We start from the raw sequence: 17,436 nt of genomic DNA, 5'->3' as shown, positions 1-17,436 counted from the left end.
TCAGATCATTTCAGCACCCCTCCAGCAAACAAAGCTCTACTGTGAAGATAGTTTATCTAGTTTGACATCTTCTGTGACTGATCAGAGTATTTGCCAGATCGCTTTACCATATGTGTCAACCTTTCCTTGGATCTTGCTTTTCACGAGATTGGAAGGGAGTCAGAAAAGAAATCCAATAATTGCCCTTTTGTTACTACCTCTTTGACATTGTGATTTAAAATAAAACACTAGAAAAACTCCTAAGTGCATGCCAAGGACTATGCAGGCAGCATAAGGTTATTCTGATATCACAGAATGAGGACTAACCAATGAGTAGCCAATGCGTAGCACCTTGGGCAGCATCTAGAAGACAGTTTTGCCAATTGTGTTGTTGTAGTTACTTAGAAGAATGGCGTTTTAGGCTTTCTGTTGATTGATTGTTCCACTGATTAGCATTCAATACATTAACTAATCTTTTTGGACACCAGAGGTTTCTATGAGCCTCTGGAAGCTAAGAGGCAGGGAAAGACCCTTTCCTAGGGGCTTCTGAAGGAGCCAACATCTTGATTTTGGACTTACAGGCTCTAAGATTTTTGATAGTAAGTTTTCTGATGTTTGAAGACAAAAACAAAACAAATGAACTAAATCATCCTCCTGAAAGTCAAGCTTATCCCTATGTAACTGAGCAGAGGGGGCTCTGAGAACATGTCAAGTCTACAGATCCATTGGAAAATATGTCCACTGCTTACTGCTCCTTGAAACAACATATTCAATGTCTTCTTCCAAAGACAAGGGTCACTGTTGCAATGAGCATCATAATTTAGTAAATTAGCATTCACTACTATAAATACCATGTGGAATTTTAGGCTTACTTAAGATGAAGAAGAAGAATTTTATGACGTTCATCTGAGTCTACAGCTATACCAAACCAATACATCTCGTCTGATTTCAGAAGGAATTAATCTGAGTACATGGTATTATATAATAGAATATATGGCAGTTCTTCAGTAGAAAAGTCATCATAGTTGCAATTTTTCAAAGTCTATGAACTTGGGCTAAAGTACTTGAAAAATAACTGGTTATTATGTGATTATAAACTGATCCATAGCCTAGTAAATTCAAGTCTCTTTCCCATGGAAAAGAAGAAAACTGAGTAAATATGTTATTCACAAATATGTGGCTTACTTCAATGTGAAGTCTAAAGACTAACTACATTTGGAAAGTAAAAGTCAGGAAGTAATTAAGAACATGAACTAAATGAAAATTTTTGGTCTTTCCTTTCTACTGATGTGATATAACTTGCCAACTGAGCTTGTACAAAAAGTGGCACTGAAGATGAAGGGAAAATATGAAAGATCACAGGAGAGGTTAGAAAAGACAGTGCTACACAAAAGATGCAATTAATCACCAATAATATATTGGCCTCATAATGGAAAGAGGTCATACTATAGTGAATAGAATTATGGACATTATAGAATTAAGAATATGGTATATTTCCAATAGTGGATTCCCTGATGACAGTCAGAGCTTGGATTTAACAGCTACTATGCACCTAAACAGAGGGAAATGAAATTCTAGTCCAAGTTCTGTCCCTTACCAGCAGAGTAAAATCAGAGAAGGTATTTTCTTATGGATGTTTATTTCCCTAGTCTATGAAATTAAAAAATTGAATCCAAAGACATGTAAAACCCCTCCTGCTTTGAAATTTTACAAACATATTTATTGAAACTATTAAAAAGATAGAAAGAAGAAAAACAGAATGTTGGGGGGGCTGTCAGTGGAACATTTGGGTTCATAACAATGATGCCTCTCATTGTGCTTGACCTGATTTCTTAATACATGCAGAGCCATCGCCAAGCACTTGATACATTGTGCCAGCATTGCTATGAGTCACTGAGTTACTTTCATTGCTGTGTTTATGCCAGCTACTACTCTTCGCACCTAGAATCAGAGTGTATTCCATATCTAGTGTCAGTACCTCATAATTTACATGAAATAATAAGGTTCTGGTAACCTCTAAAGTGATTTACTTCATTAGTCTGTGAAGACACCAAGAAATTTGGAGATAGATACTTCTTCATCTTTTCTATATTATAAAGAGGCTGACATTTCTTTAACTCAATGGCACACAATTCAAAACCACAAAATGCAAAAATGTAGGGGTTGTCCTCACATCCTTCCAGTGCTTTCAATATAATTGCTTGTCTCTCATCCAGAATTCTCAACAATAGAGAAGAATAGTAGGATCAGTCATTGAAGTATTGATATTTAGCTTTCAAATGTGGTATTAAGTTTTCATATGAAAAGTTTTGATAATGCTTAGGCATATCACACTACAGCAAATATTGAAGCATTACCACAGAAGACCAGCTAAGGAAACTTCAGAAGGTTTACAGCTGTCAGAACGATATATAAGGACTTCTCTGACCTCATCTACTACCAAGTTCTCTACAGTTAAAATTTTTTTCTTTAGGGCTTTATTTTGAATTCCTATGAAGAACCATAATCTATAAACTGAAGTGGAAAAAAAAGAGGCAAAATGAGCTAATAGCAAAACGAGGTAAAATTGGTTTTGGCAATCCATCTATCTATAACAAAGAATTAACTGTATTCTATTATGGTATAACAAGTAAAAATTATGATACACATATATTCATAACCTTCCCTTTCCCCTGTTTCACGAAGGAGAGATTTTTTTCCTCAGAGTTTCACCATTCTAAGAACCTATCTTTGGCAAAATCCATCTTTGACCTTTTGTGCTGTAGAACTCAGAAGGAGCAGCAAGAGTATATGAGAGGAACGGGGGAAGGGTTAGCCTACAGTCCATGTCAAAGGCATAAAACAGAGTTCTCAGGGAGAAGGGAATATTGCGAAAAATAAGAGATTTTATGTGGATCTTTAAGAATGGTGAGGGAGTGATGTACTAAAAGGAGAGGCACTGGAAACCTATGAAGTGGGAGTTTTTACAAATCAAAAAAGGAATTGCAACTTTATTATTTATTATTAAATAAATAATTATTTATTATTATTTTTATTCTTAAGTACATGCATAGAGGCTTTTTTATTAATATATGATTCTGAGTTATTTTGAAATTATTTTCAACTACTAAACACCCTTATACCCAAACTCCACACTATTTTCAATAAAACCATCTTTCTTTCAGGTTGTATGCCTTGACCCTGTAGATATGCAAAGACATTTCCTAGCAGACCTGACAAACTGGCTTTTCCCAGTAGCTAAGCACCAAAGCCCTCCCTGAGGCCTTAGCAGTCTCTGATATTTGGTTAAAAATTGTAACTTCCCCCACAATGCTTTGGAATCAAATTTCTCTTCTTCTGTCCTCATGGAAACTCTATGAGATTGCTCTATGGTCCCATGATGTAGAATCAACATACATATTATTACTGCCTTTTGCCAATGTAATTGGCAGAGATTACAAATACTTGGCTCTTAATATCAGTGCTCCTTGAGATACCTGCACAGAATTTGGCAACAAGTTTGTCACCTAAGGGATAACTTGATATAGAAGATACTTGCAAGTAGATAGAGGTTGTGTTCACTGTCTATTCTAGGTTTCCTTAAATTGGATTATTTTATTACAGATGAATAGGAAGCAGCTTACCTAAACTCAAATACTTTATCTTTCTTGGAGGGTAATGAAAGGAAGATTCATACTGACTTAACATGTGATTTTTTTTTCCGTTAGACTTGTTTATTAAAGTATCCGAAAACACTCTTTCCACTTCCTCCCCTCCTCCCAATACCCTCCCACTCCCCCCACTACCTCTCCTCCTCCCTCACCATTCCCAAGAGCAGTCAGGGTTTCCTGTCCTATGGGGAATCCAAGTTCCTCCCCCCTCCCTCCAGGTCCAGGAAGGTGAGCATCCAAACAGGCCAGGATCCCAAAAAGCCAGTCCATGCAGACGAAACAAGACCCAGTGCCATTGTCAATGGCTTCTCAGTCTTCATTTGGACCTTGGGGGCTCAGTCAGCCCCCATGTCAGCCACATTCAGAGAATCCGGTTTGATCACATGCTCGTTCAGTCCCAGTCTAGCTGGCCTTGGTGAGCTCTCATTCGATCAGTCCCCTTGTATCAGTGGGTGAACGCACCCTTCGCGGTCCTGACTTCCAGTGCTCCAATGTGGGTCTCCGTCTCTATCTCCATCCATCGTCGGATGAAGGCCCCCTCTGATTTTGCTTTCCTTGCTCACGATCTCCCTCCTTCTGCTTCTCATTTGGACCTAGGGAATTAAGTCCAGAGTTCCAATATGTGTCTCTGTCTCTATCTCCATCCATCGCCATATGAAGGTTCTGTGGTGACATGCAAAATATTCATCAGTATGGCTATGGGCCAAGGCCAGTTCAGGCACCCTCTCCTCTGCTGCCCAGAGTACATTCTGGGGACCTCTCCTTGGGCCTGGGAACCCCTCCAGAATCAAGTCTCTTGCAAACCCTAAAATGGCTCCCTTAGTTGAGATATAGACTTCCCTGCTCCCATATCTGTCCCGCGCTACCGTCTCGCCAGCAAGAACCACGCGGTACACATAGGATCCTTCTGCAGAAAAGCTTTATGTCTCTTGGGAGCTAGAGCATAAGCCACATGGCGGAGACCCAGATAAGATGGAACCCATCCCTTATAAAGGAAACAGACCCTGCTCTGGACGTGTCTTTCCTGGATTGGTCAACTGCTCCCAGTCCCAGGTGAAACCTTGGGAGTAGTGGAAAATACCAACACATGTGAGCTTTCTAGCTCACCTGGCGGTGCAGCGCCATCTATGGTGGAGAGTGTGGTTGCGGCCCTCTACATCTCCCCCTAATTTTACTTCTTTGCAGAAAGGCAACTCCCTAGGAAGGTAAAGATAGAGGTCGCACTTCCCAAAATGAAAACATTAAAATGGGCTTACACGGAATCTGTCCCTAGGCTCATGACACCTGGAACCTATCCGGCCTGCCCTCTGCCAATTTTCTGGGAAAGGGAATATACGGCAGGAAACCCTTAAGCAGAGCGACTTATCTCTCAGAGAGGGTCATTCTCTGTGCGATGCTTTTAAGCTCGACAACCTTCAGGGCTAGCTAAGCCAAGCACTCCACCCTGTGCAATGGACCATTGTCCTAGGGGTGCAGGAGCTGGTTGGCTTAAACCTTACTGCTTTAACATAGATAACCACACATCAGTAGAAGCTCCCTGTTCCAGGGCAGCCAGCGCTGTGCAAAAACCACTTTGTCCCTATGGCTTTGGGATTTGAGTCAGCAGACCATCCAGAGGAGAAACACTATTCCATAGCATAGGACTGTTCCAAACATTCCAACCCCCACCCATTCTTTGAAGTAGGGGATGAAGGACACGATCCAGGACTGGAATCCTTTGGCCAGGCTTATGTCCACTCGCGTGGAGTTGATTGTCACGATGGACCATCTCAAGGAGGACAGCAAATCATCAAAATTCTCCTGCAAGATACAAAGACAATTCTCGGGACAAGTTAGCCATTTTTATAAAGTTCTCATATGGTACACTGGTCACACATAAGGCTGGAGTTTTCCATTCACAGCCCAATTGGGCAAGCTGCCATAAGCTATCCACCTGTTCTTTATTTTACCTCTAATAGATGTATCTATGGTAGCCTGTTGATCCCGGGCTGTAGCCATTGTGGTAGATAACTGATTGAGGGTCTTTGTTTTTTATGATATAGGCCGTGCTGTCCCAGTGGTGCCTAGGAAAAACCCAGGCCCTGTTTGTTGATATAAGGTTTAAGATTTATTGGCTCCCGTATTTCTTGCTGGTATGGTGGCCTCGGGTTCCAGAGCCCGCCCGCCATCCAAGGGCTGTGTGCGGCCCTGGACCTGCTCGCTGCGCGGCTCCCCGTGTCCCGCTGTGCGGCTCCACCCCCAGGTGCCCCAGCCTTTTCCGCGAGGCTAGCCTAGTTCTCTGAGGCTGTGTTGGTGGCGGAGTGTGGCAGGAGCCGACACTCAGACCGAGGCGGCACAGGCAGCAACATCTCAAGGTCCGCGCCAGAGCCGTTGCGGCTCAAGGGGCTGATGGGAGAGGCGGCGAACAGGGCCGCTTTCCTACTAGCCAACTCTCAACACCTGTGCCACAGCAAAAGCAGCTGTAAACAAACTCTCACAGACCCAGCCAACGACCCAATCACTTTAAAAATCTAAGGGCTTTTTGCATCTACCTCCCTGTGGATCCTGAAACATTAGATTTAAAACCAAATAGTTGTAAGCTGCCATGTGGTCACTGGGGAATTGAACTCACGACCCTTGGAAGAGCAGGCAGCATTCTTAACCCCTATGCTATCTCTTCAATTCCTTATTCAGATGGAAAATCTCTCGGGCTAGTAGCCAGCATTGTTCGCCCCGCCCGTTGCCCCAGGCTGTTACCTAGGATCAGCACAGCTTAGCTCAGCCAAGCGGAACAGAAGCCACTCCAGCCTCAGAGCCCCTCACAGTTTCAGGCACATTGCAAGCCTTCTGACCTGGCAGCTTGTGGCACCTCTCTCATTCTCAGTACTGCTTTGACACCCTCCAGGCCAGGCACCAACTGAGCCTGCGCAATATGCCTCCCACCATAGCCACAGAGCAAAGCTCCGCTCCAGCCGCCCTCCAGCCCCAGCTGCACCCACTCCGAGCCCAAACCGGTGCACGGAGCAAAGCTGAACTCAGAGAAGCAGGCTTGAAAGGACCTCATTTAATCTTTAAGGGAATTTGGGCGTCGTTTAGTCTCTTTGGCTGCTTCCTGCTGTTATTGGGCCGCTGCATTTTAGGGGTATACATTACAACATTTCAGGAGGTCTCGGTGATTCAAACCACGTAAATCCCAAGTACACCCTTAGGCTCTCCCCCTCCATGGAGACAAAAACAGAACCTCCCTCCCAAAACACCACATCCTCAGCAGTCTCCAAGTTCAAATATCCCTCTCCCATCCAGTACACAAAAGACAACATGAACAACACAACATAAAGCTTTTGACCCTGCAAATCAGCCCTCTCCCCCATCCTCACTCTCTTTTAAAATCACTGGGGGGTCCTTTTTAACTTATTTTCTTTTCTGTCTCCCCCATTCTTTACCGGAGGGTCCTTTTTAAACTTATCTGGGTGCGCGCACAACCTCCCACTGCTGCTCAGTTTCTGATATGCTCTCTGGACTTTAGAACGTACCTCTCTGAGCACGCATGCCTGCAGTTCTGAATCCTCCTTGTGTCCAAGGGGTCTCCGGTGGTGCAAAGTTCTTCTTTTTCCCGGGTATCAGCACCAGATGTCCCGCGCTACCGTCTCGCCAGCAAGAACCACGCGGTACACATAGGATCCTTCTGCAGAAAAGCTTTATGTCTCTTGGGAGCTAGAGCATAAGCCAACACGGCCGTGGGGACCCAGATAAGATGGAACCCATCCCTTATAAAGGAAACAGACCCTGCTCTGGACGTGTCTTTCCTGGATTGGTCAACTGCTCCCAGTCCCAGGTGAAACCTTGGGAGTAGTGGAAAATACCAACACATGTGAGCTTTCTAGCTCACCTGGCGGTGCAGCGCCATCTATGGTGGAGAGTGTGGTTGCGGCCCTCTACACATATCCATCCTTCCTCCCTCCCCCCATCCCATTCCCCCAAGCCATCCCCAATCCTCCCCCTCTCCCTTCTCTCTAACCATCTCCCCTTACTTCCAAAAGTAATTTATGTCTATGAATTCTATAAAGCTACATTTCCAAAAAGAAAAATATAAAGTATATAAAGAGTCACATGAACAATTCCACCTTAAATTAAACAACAGTGAGAAGATCTGTCTGCACTGTTTGACAAGACTCTGTTTGAACTGTCTTGATAGAAAAGAGAAAGCTTTATCTCAAAAATTATAAAACTCAATCACTCAGTTTTAGACAGCTCTTAACTACTAGGAAGTTCTTATGTAAAGTTTACAACCCCAATTTTATAATTTGACCCAAATTATTCTTAGAACACAAAAAAGTGAATGTTATGCTCATCAGTGAGCACATTCTTTTCATCACATGAATGGTAAAGGGTTTGCTCCCAAACAGTAACCATCAAGGGAAAATAGGTAATTAATTACAACATAATAAATATGTAACTTAATTTGGCTGCTTTGAATAGTATGAAGAGAATATGAAAACACTACATGGTTTTGCAAACAAAAATAAATTTAACTTCTAATAAATGCAACAAATACAATATAGTTTGCTTTCAAACAATATGCATTAAGTTTTATATACACATATAATGATGAAAGGGAGGTGCTGTAGATAGACACATAAATGGAAATACAAGAAAATATTAAGCCAAAAGGAAATATATGTATATATACATGGTGATACATAGAAGTATTAATTTATCTCATACAATAAAATACATACCAAGTGCCTCTTAAGTGTATCAGGTACTGTGTGAAATGTAAAGAGGAATTAAACATTTTTCAAGCCCTTAAGAAGTGTATAATACTTATTTTTTCCTCTAAGTCAAAAAATAATCCAACATAACAAATGTCCAAACACATTAAGAAGTTAATAGTTCATAATCACTAAGTAAGTAAAGACAAAATTATTATAGCAATGGAGGAATAAGGGTATATGCTTTGAAGAAATAAGAAGAGTTTTCTAGAAGAAGTGGTATTTAACTAGACTTTCTTTGAAAGATGGGTGGTGTTTGGGCAGGTGGAGGCAAGTAGACAGTGAAGGACGTTTGGGTGGAAGGAACAACATGAACAAAGGCAAAAGCAGAAAATCAGAAACAGGACTGGGTTAGGGGAAGCAATAGGTATGGACTAGAGCAAAACCTGGGAAGCAGAGGGTCAAAAAGCTAAGTAAAAGTCAAGGAATGATCAAAAAAGGAACACTGATGTTTTAAAAATCAAGAGTATTATAAGATCAGTACTGTAGCACACCCCCCCCCCAAAGTATATTGAATACAGAGATAGTTTTATATACAGTGGGGGAAAATCACCTACAGGAACACAACCATCTTGTAACATGCTTTTGGAAGTGCATATCTGAGAAATCATTAAAGTAGCACTGTACTTTCAAATTATAGGCATAAATGGAGATGACACACGTGAATGTTTGAACCTCTGCTCGAAGAGGTTCTACATGTTAGAAAACATGCTTACTCTGTGTCTAGATGGCTCCTAGATTAAGAGATGCCTAAAAGAACAGCCTGCTCTTGATTCAGAACCACATGAAAGACTAAATGAAAATACTGTCACTGATAAAGAAACAAGCTCCAGCAGGCAGACCTCTAAGTTGCTTCTTTCTATTGCCAGTGTGACTTACAACAATTGCTTTTTCTTTGCTTTATAATCCTAGGAAACCATGGTCGTGAAGAGTTCATATGAGGCTACTTCCCAATCTGGGCTCAATCACCTCTGCAGCTGCTGGCGTCACTGAGAACAGGGACAAAGCCACTCTACAGGCTGCATGACCTTACTGGGTATACAACCGTAGCCACAACTCAGCCTCTTTTGTGGCTTTGATGGATAAAAGTGCTGCTAACAAGTAGCAATCATATTCAGTTTTTGTTTTGCCTTGAAGCCCAAAGGCTTGGTTCTCCTCTATCTTCCCTCATTCTAAACTTCAGTCCTCATTTGTATAACAGACACATTGAAACTATTCTCAACTTCGTGACATCTGCCAATGTCAGCCATAACCTCAAAAATTTCTGAGACTTTAACTCTGTCAGACATAAACCATGTACCTGTGAATGAATCCAACCCATAGGATGAGGCAGAATTGGAGATTTATTTTGTGTCCATTTATATCAAATCAACTTAGTAATTGTATGGCCATGAATAAGGCAATTTATTTCCAAGGACTTCACAATCTTTTCTTTCTTGTTAACGTGATAGTGTTAACAGTTATACCATCCAATGTTAAACTATTCCTATCAAACTCATGTCTATATATAAAGTTAGAAATATTATGCTCAGGATCTCTATGAAGTAGTCTCAAATATCAATGATTGTCATTGATAAGTTTGAATATCTTTATCTTTGTAAAACTGGTTGTTTATCTGGTAAGTAAATGGTGAATTCAAGGAAATGTCTTCTCCTTTCTGAACCCATATTTTCTTCCATATTATGATGGAGTTGACATGTACAAAATCTCTGCCAAATCTATGATTATATGTGCAATTTAATTGGAATTAAACACCTCTGAAAAATATTTAGGGACATTAAGATCCATTCTAATTTATAGGAAGCCAAAGTGAGTATACAGATTAATAATTACTTTTGCTCTGGGTCTTTCTTTGAAATCAACCCACTAATGTTTAGCCCTATTACAAAGTCAAACTGGAAAATAAGAAAGATGTCAGAGTTTCGACAAACTACTCCAGGAGAAATCCAAACAAAGTACAATTAACAGACAAGGCATGTCTTATAAAAGCTAGTTAATGTCTATGTCTGTGCTGTACCTATCAACCATCTTGATCTGCCAAGAAGACATGAGATAGAAAGACAATAAATTTTACTGTGCATACTCCACCATTTCCTTTTTATAAGATTTATTTATTTATTATACATGCAGTGTTTTGTCTGCATGTACACCTGCACACCATAAGGGGGCATCAGATCTCATTATAGATGGTTATGAGTCAACATGCGGTTGCTGGGAAACGAACCCAGGACTTCTGGAAGAACAGTCAATGGTATTAACCTCTGAGCAATCTCTTCAGTCTTCATAACTTCCTTTCAAAATTATTTTTGATACAGCTTTTGTGTATCACAGGCTAGCCTCAAACTCACTAAGTAGCTGATGATGACCTTGAACTTCTGATGCTTGCCTTAACCTCTTTAGTGCTAGCATAACAGTCATGTACCAACACACCTGGCTTCTGGAGTACTGGGTGTTGGACCTAGCTAGGGCTATTCATGCTAGCTCAGCACTCTATCATCTAAGTTACATCCCACCCCAGAATCTATTATTTTAATGATCTGTACAAGCAACCAGATGGGAAAATGTTCTTGTTTAGATCACTCATGTTTGTCTGACGAAGAGGTTAAAGTAAATGGTCAAACCATTGTGGTCTTTCAGCTAAATAATACTGACTTGATTCAACTATGTTATATTCTAGTCCCTGATTTTCACATAGATGTGACCACCTAGCATGTAAAGTATTGCTACTTGGCTATTTACCACTTCCTTCTCCTTGCAAGTTGATTTCATTTGGATTGATAACAAGGATGTGATGAGATTCTTGTTAATCAAGTTGTCTGTATAATAATAAGCCTAAGACAGGGCAGTCATGGGAGTCCTTAGGCCAATACATCTTGATAGAGCAACTTTATGTAGTAAATCAAGTTATAGACCTTGGAGGAGGTAGGTAGTCATCTGTTATCTTTTTTTTATTTTGCTATGTCAAGTGAGATAAAGAACAAATGGATCACTAAAATCTGTCCAGAGTCTCCAAGACTCAATACCTACCAAAAAATATTAGAAACATTGCTGGAAAGAAAACAAAATCAAAATAATTTAGTTTGAGAATAAACTGACTTAGTTTATTTATTATATCATATCATATTATATCATGTCATAATCTATTAAGCCAACCCAAACAGGAATTACAAAATAGAATAAGTGATCTAAAGTGCTTTTGAACATGTCTAATTTCCTTTGTGGCTTTCTGTGTTTTCTACATTTTCTACAGTGAACATATACTGCTATTGAGATTTATAGAGAAAAAGCTAAAAGAAAAAAAACTAAATAATCGCCCATAGATGACTATTCAGTAAATCATGTTTAGAATGTACAATAAAACTTGAAATAAACAAAACCTAACTTGTACTTCATTAGTGTTTGGCTTTCTTTCTGCAGTAATCCATTCTGAGAAAACAGACAAATCACAAGGAAACAAGAATATATGATGGTTAAAATGAAACAAATTTAAATCTCTATTGGAAAATCTTTAGTTTTCTAAATATTTTGTGTCATACACAAAATGCAAGCCACTTAGAAACTACTGCTTTAAAAAAATCATTTGGGTCCCTACCAACCCCAGCTACTGTGCTAGCAAGGAACTCTCATAACCCCTTGTATATAGGAATCAGACTATACCTCACAAAGTCAATCAAATGAAAGTGAGAAATATGTTCCTTCTTCTTAAGTAGTTAACAAATACCAAGGCAAATAGAAGGAAGCTCTTAATGGTGAAGGCATTCATGAAAAAGAAACCAAGAATGAGTGGAACAGCTTTACATAAAAATTCACTCATGCTTAAATCAAAGAAAAGAATATGTGATCATAAGAACACTGATAGGCTAGAAAAGGTACCAGCTAAAGGGCAAGAAAGGAAGTAGGGAATAGGGTCAGACAATCAGCAAGGGAGCACTCTCATTAGGTCTTTATGCCCAATGCAAGATTTGAACTAGACCAGTGATTCTCAACCTTTCTAACGTTGTGACTTTTTAATACAGTTCCTCATGTTATTGTGATCCCAACCTTAAAATAGTTTTCTTTGCTACTGTTATGAATCGTAATGTAAATATCTGATATGTGACCCCTGTGAAAGTGTCGTTTGATTTTCCCAGTGAGCCGTGACCCACAGGTTGAGAACCATTGGGCTAGACAGTAATTATTTTGAAGACCAACATATAGGGAATCCCAGAACTGGAGAATGATGGGATGATCCTGATCCATTGAACACTGTACCTTAGCACTAAGCCCCATCTCTTGGCCCGAATGACCCTTTCACTTTCATAGTAGGGAGCTTTGCCACTTCTTCTGAGAGAGCAACCCTGCTTGAAATCATTTCTCACTCTAGAATTAAAGTCTTAAAATCTCAGCTTTTGACCGAGTCCTTGACACAAGTAGATAAAGACAATTTTATGTCTCCTTCTCCAGAAGAACATCCAGAAAAGGAAAAAGAAAGTGAGGCCCCACGTCAGCCTTTCTGAATCCTCCTAAAACGCTGGCATAGTAAGTAAACCACCTGAGACTGTGATAGCAATTCAGGGAACTTTGATTCAACAGTGAAGGAAATAGAACTGCGAGGGCTGGCTTTTGACTCCAAACTCAGATTTGGGGGTAAGTTGATTATGGAAAAATTAAATAGTGAGAAAGGTACCAAATTATACCCTAGGCATTTCTCCCTTTTAAAGGGGTTGTTCCAGAAGAATTAACTTCTTTACTGGCTTGCATGTTTGGGTTAGGTTTTAATAAAGAGATTATTTTCATAATAATGGGGAAGAAATCTTGCTTAGCCACTTCAAACATGCCGGTTTCTTAAGCCTTGCTGGTTTAGTCCATGTGACTATGGCAAACCACTGCCAACAGCCTCTTGAAAATACAACCTGGAAAACTAAAAATATAAGTAAAAACAAATATTGAAAAAGCTCACTTTTCGGGACATGGATAAGGGACTGAAGACAGAGTAGTCTGAAGGGAAGAAAAGTATAAAACCTCAAGGAGATTGTTCACTTGCTTTTCTGACTTCTATTATCTTTTATCCTGACAGTGTCTCTTACATTTATTCTGTCATGTTCAGTGTATGTCCCTGAGGCCCAGGAAGATTCTCACCAACCAAGGACAATTCAATTGTATTGTCTAGATTCTCTTTACTTAGATAAGAAAAGAGACAGTAACAATTTGGGAAAGATTTTGAACAATAAGCAGTAAGAAGAGAAATTTCTTCTTAGCCTTCAGTGATCCAAATAACACAGTTAGCCAGGATCTTTTCCTCCGCTCCATTCTCTATACATTCCAGCCAACCAAGGTCACAGTGGGACAGGAATAAGCTGGACGTTGGCTGGAGGACCCTTTTCCTGGATCTAATCTCATATTTCCCTAGATCTAATATCATAGTATCAGAGCCATAAATTATACTCATTAAAAAAAACTTTCTAGACATTCAAATGAAGTTAAAAGGAAAACAAAGTGGCCCCTACTTTTTTGTGAAAGTGGAGATCTTATCTTCATCCACGTTGACTCTGCTGCTTTGGAATGATTAAGCTGAGATATGGTTCTCGACCCTTCCTTGATGTCCACATGCACTTCAGTTTGCATTCAAATAATTTTGAGTTTTTTGCTTTGTTTTGGTTTGGTTTGGTCAGTGCTACCTTGGTAATGAACAAAGCTTATAGGCCAAGTTCCTTCCCAAGAAACCCCATCTACTGAGATTGGTCTTGACTTATCCCTGGAGATTGACAACCACTGAGGAATAGTTATTCACTAATATCTTGCTCAGGCAGAACAATGTCTTGATCTGGAATGAGCTTCTCCGTTGCTTTGTCAAGAGAAGATTCAGATGCCAGAGCTCTTCCAATCTAGGTAGGAGAAAGAGAAAACCGTAAGCACACTTTCTCTGTCCAGCCCCTTCCACAGGCTTTCACTAATACTGATTCTACCCACATACAACCTCTGTTCTATGAACAAGCCATAAATTGCTGCTTTCCTGGATCCTTGAATGAATGACCATCATTACCTTTGTCAGTTTTGCATGAATACAGGATTTAATTTTCACAAATATTGGACAAAAGGGAAAGACAAATATACAGGTAGTTTAAATTTGCTAATGAATAATTTGACTATGTGAAACATGAGATGCTTTCCTCAATAGAAACTGTGGTATTGTATTCATATTTATATGAATATATATATATCAGATTTCTAGTCAGTTTGAAAAGGCTGATTTAGCCCACGTGGAGCTCTAATCTAACTCTCCTTCTGAAAGCAGAAAGCTAGGAAGAATTTCTCCCATTCTTTAAAGTATCCTCAAGGAAAAGGTCTTAAAAAGGTGGAATATAAACTGATTTTCCCATCTTCGTAGTCATTTAACCCATCTCCCAGGGATCCATTGTACTCCCGTTCTCCTAAACCTGCCTCTGTGACTCCATTCTTCACAACTGCAAATTTCCATAATTCTCCCAGTCAGGACTGTCAGGTCCTCCTAAACATAGAGTTCAGTTCATATTCATTAGGACAGATATGGGCGATTAATTGCTTCATATTCTGCAAAAGGGACATCCATGGATAAAAGAGGTAGCTTGTCGGTCTCAAATTCACCAGAGTTAGTGGAACTTAGGAATTATAAGAAAAGGAAGTGAAAAAGCAGGCTTGAGAAGTAACAAGTATTTAGGGATACTAGATAAAAACTACTAGATGAACAATGTGGCCCTGCCTATCAGGCATCCCGTGTAGCCAGCCTCTCAAAGCTGTGCCCTCTTTTCTTTCCACGGTGTCAGACTAACCACACAGGGCTTGATAAAAAATTGGTTCTCCCTCAGTAGTGCCAATGATGTTGGCAGCAGGTCAGAACATTCATACGTATTATGGGCCTTTTGTACATTGGGTCTATTTCAATAAGAATCAGCCTGCAAATTCACAGAAATTTGCAAACCTTCTAGAGTAAGTGATCTCATTGAGTGGCATTAATACAGAGTATTTAATGAGAATTAAATGAGGTATTTGGGAATTCTTGAGTTTAGGTTAAGCTTTTTGAAATTTGTCAAGGGTATTGCTCTTTCTGTAGACTTTTTGTGATTTTCACAAGCCTCCAAGATCAGAATGATCAATTAATGTTATAATTTAAAGCACAAATACAAATGAAGCCAGGATCAGAGGCTGAATCCCCTCCTGGGCCAATGGTTTCCATGTTTCATATAGCCACAGTCCTGGCTAGCTGCCCAGGGTCCAGATGAGTAAGTTTTGTATACTGCCTAAGCTACATCTGTCTAAGGCTGGAGCAGCACCACCATGCACACAGCAATGATGGTAAGTCAGCTGCACTGTGTTCTGCTGCGAAGTCCAGCGCCTTTTTAGGAATAGGTGGGTTCTTCTACAATCCCTTCAAAGTCTGCACAACTCTTTTGGGGGATGGGGAATTTTTCAAGAGCTTCCAAATTCTTTCCTGCCATGGGGGAGGGGGAGGGAGGGACTAGAGAAAAAATAGGGGAGAGAGGGAGAGACTGAATCTGTGACTGGTGGTCCCCTTGTTTCCCTAGTCATAGGAAAGAATGTTTCCGGAGCTGGATGTTCCCAGCTGCTTATCTGCTTATGCAGGTCAGCAGGAAAGAACAAAGCCAGACCACAGGTGGCAGAGAATCAGGAGGTGGGCCTGAAAGGCCAAGAACAGCTGCTTGTGAAACAGAGCAGTTTTGACTAGTACATAATACTTGTGGTTGTTGCAAAAGAGAAGATACTCTGTGGTTTCCTTACAACAGAAACACAGACAATTGGCAAAGTCCAGAAGCTGGCATGAGAATAGGGATTACGTGAATGCCTTTTGTAGATTTTGCTATAATTGTGATTATTCTGGGCCATCCTAGAAAGCAAGAGACCAGGAGTATACAGAGCTACTCCACTGTTTTTCTTAGACTCTTCTGATATCTGTAGACTTTTGTGACCTCCTAAAGATACATGGAGAAGGAAATGAGCATGAGGGCCAAAGTTTCTTTCCATGGAAGGGAGAATACTAAATCAATATACAGAAAAGAAGAAGTGGAGGCCATGGCTCAGTCAGTTAACTATCTGCCATTCAAGCAGAAGGATCTGAGTTCAAGACTCTGCTGCTCATGTAAGAAGCTGGGTTCCGTAGTATGCACATGTAACCACAACGCTGGGAAAGCAGAGACAGAAAATGTCCTGGTGCTTGCTGGCCATCAAGTCCAGCACGATTGGCAAGCTCCAGGTTCAGTGAGAGACCCTGTCACAAAATAGAAAGTGAAGAAGACAGCCAACATCAATCATCAACCACTGGCCTACACACACACACACACACACACACACACACACGCGCACGCGCGCACGAGTGTTGATGTGTACCTGCACACAAGCGCATAAACACACACAGAGAAACAGTAAAACAAAAGACACTAGAAGAAATATAAGAAAGCAGCGTGTCCCTCAGATAAAATTATGTGGTCATAATTATTTTGCTATTGCTCCTACAAAGCCATCTGATCCTAGAAAAAGAGAACAAGACATCCTGACCTAGCCAATGGACAATCTTATCTTATTTGCTTATCAATTCTACCCAAGAAAAAGATCAGGCAGTGCCTCCAGAGGAAATGACGTAAGTATCACCTTCAATATAGCCATGTCAATGTATCCCACAAAACCAAGGATATTTCTGTATTGCCTAGATAGATGTAAGTCTCTACCGACGTGCAGTGACTAACCATATGCCCCAGATGCTTAGCAATGAAAGACAGGTGCACCTGCCTGATAACTGTTAAAAAAAATGTCATAGTTGTAAGCATTCAGACTTGTGATCAATGTAGAAGTCAAAGAGTTCTCAGGCCACAGTAGTCAATACCCCTCGAATATAACTCACTCTGTAACAGGCTTCTCCATGATACATTTTTTGCCCAACTCAGTGGAGTTTGGAAGTTCACCAGCTACACTACCTTCTGCCTTCTGCCAAACAAGTGAGGTCTGAGATCGGCACACATCCCAAAGAGAGCCCCAGCTTGGGAAATCCGGCAAGCTTTTGTGCCATTTTCCCACTGGTCATTACC

General features: G+C 40.5%; 1 long non-coding RNA gene across 1 annotated transcript; it reads right to left on the bottom strand.

The window, feature by feature from the left end:
• Positions 1-4,531: 4,531 nt before the first annotated feature.
• On the bottom strand, positions 4,532-7,542 carry LOC148117291 (uncharacterized). Its single transcript, XR_015736965.1, has 2 exons — positions 7,142-7,542; positions 4,532-5,429 (listed from the first exon to the last, which is right to left on the bottom strand). It is a non-coding gene; the product is annotated as an uncharacterized LOC148117291 (long non-coding RNA).
• Between the last annotated feature and the right edge of the window lie 9,894 nt (positions 7,543-17,436).

Source organism: Myodes glareolus, chromosome X, assembly GCF_982192425.1.
Source record: "Myodes glareolus chromosome X, mMyoGla1.1, whole genome shotgun sequence".
NCBI classification, from domain to species: Eukaryota; Metazoa; Chordata; class Mammalia; order Rodentia; family Cricetidae; genus Myodes; species Myodes glareolus.
This window is presented reverse-complemented; position numbering and strand designations above follow the sequence as displayed.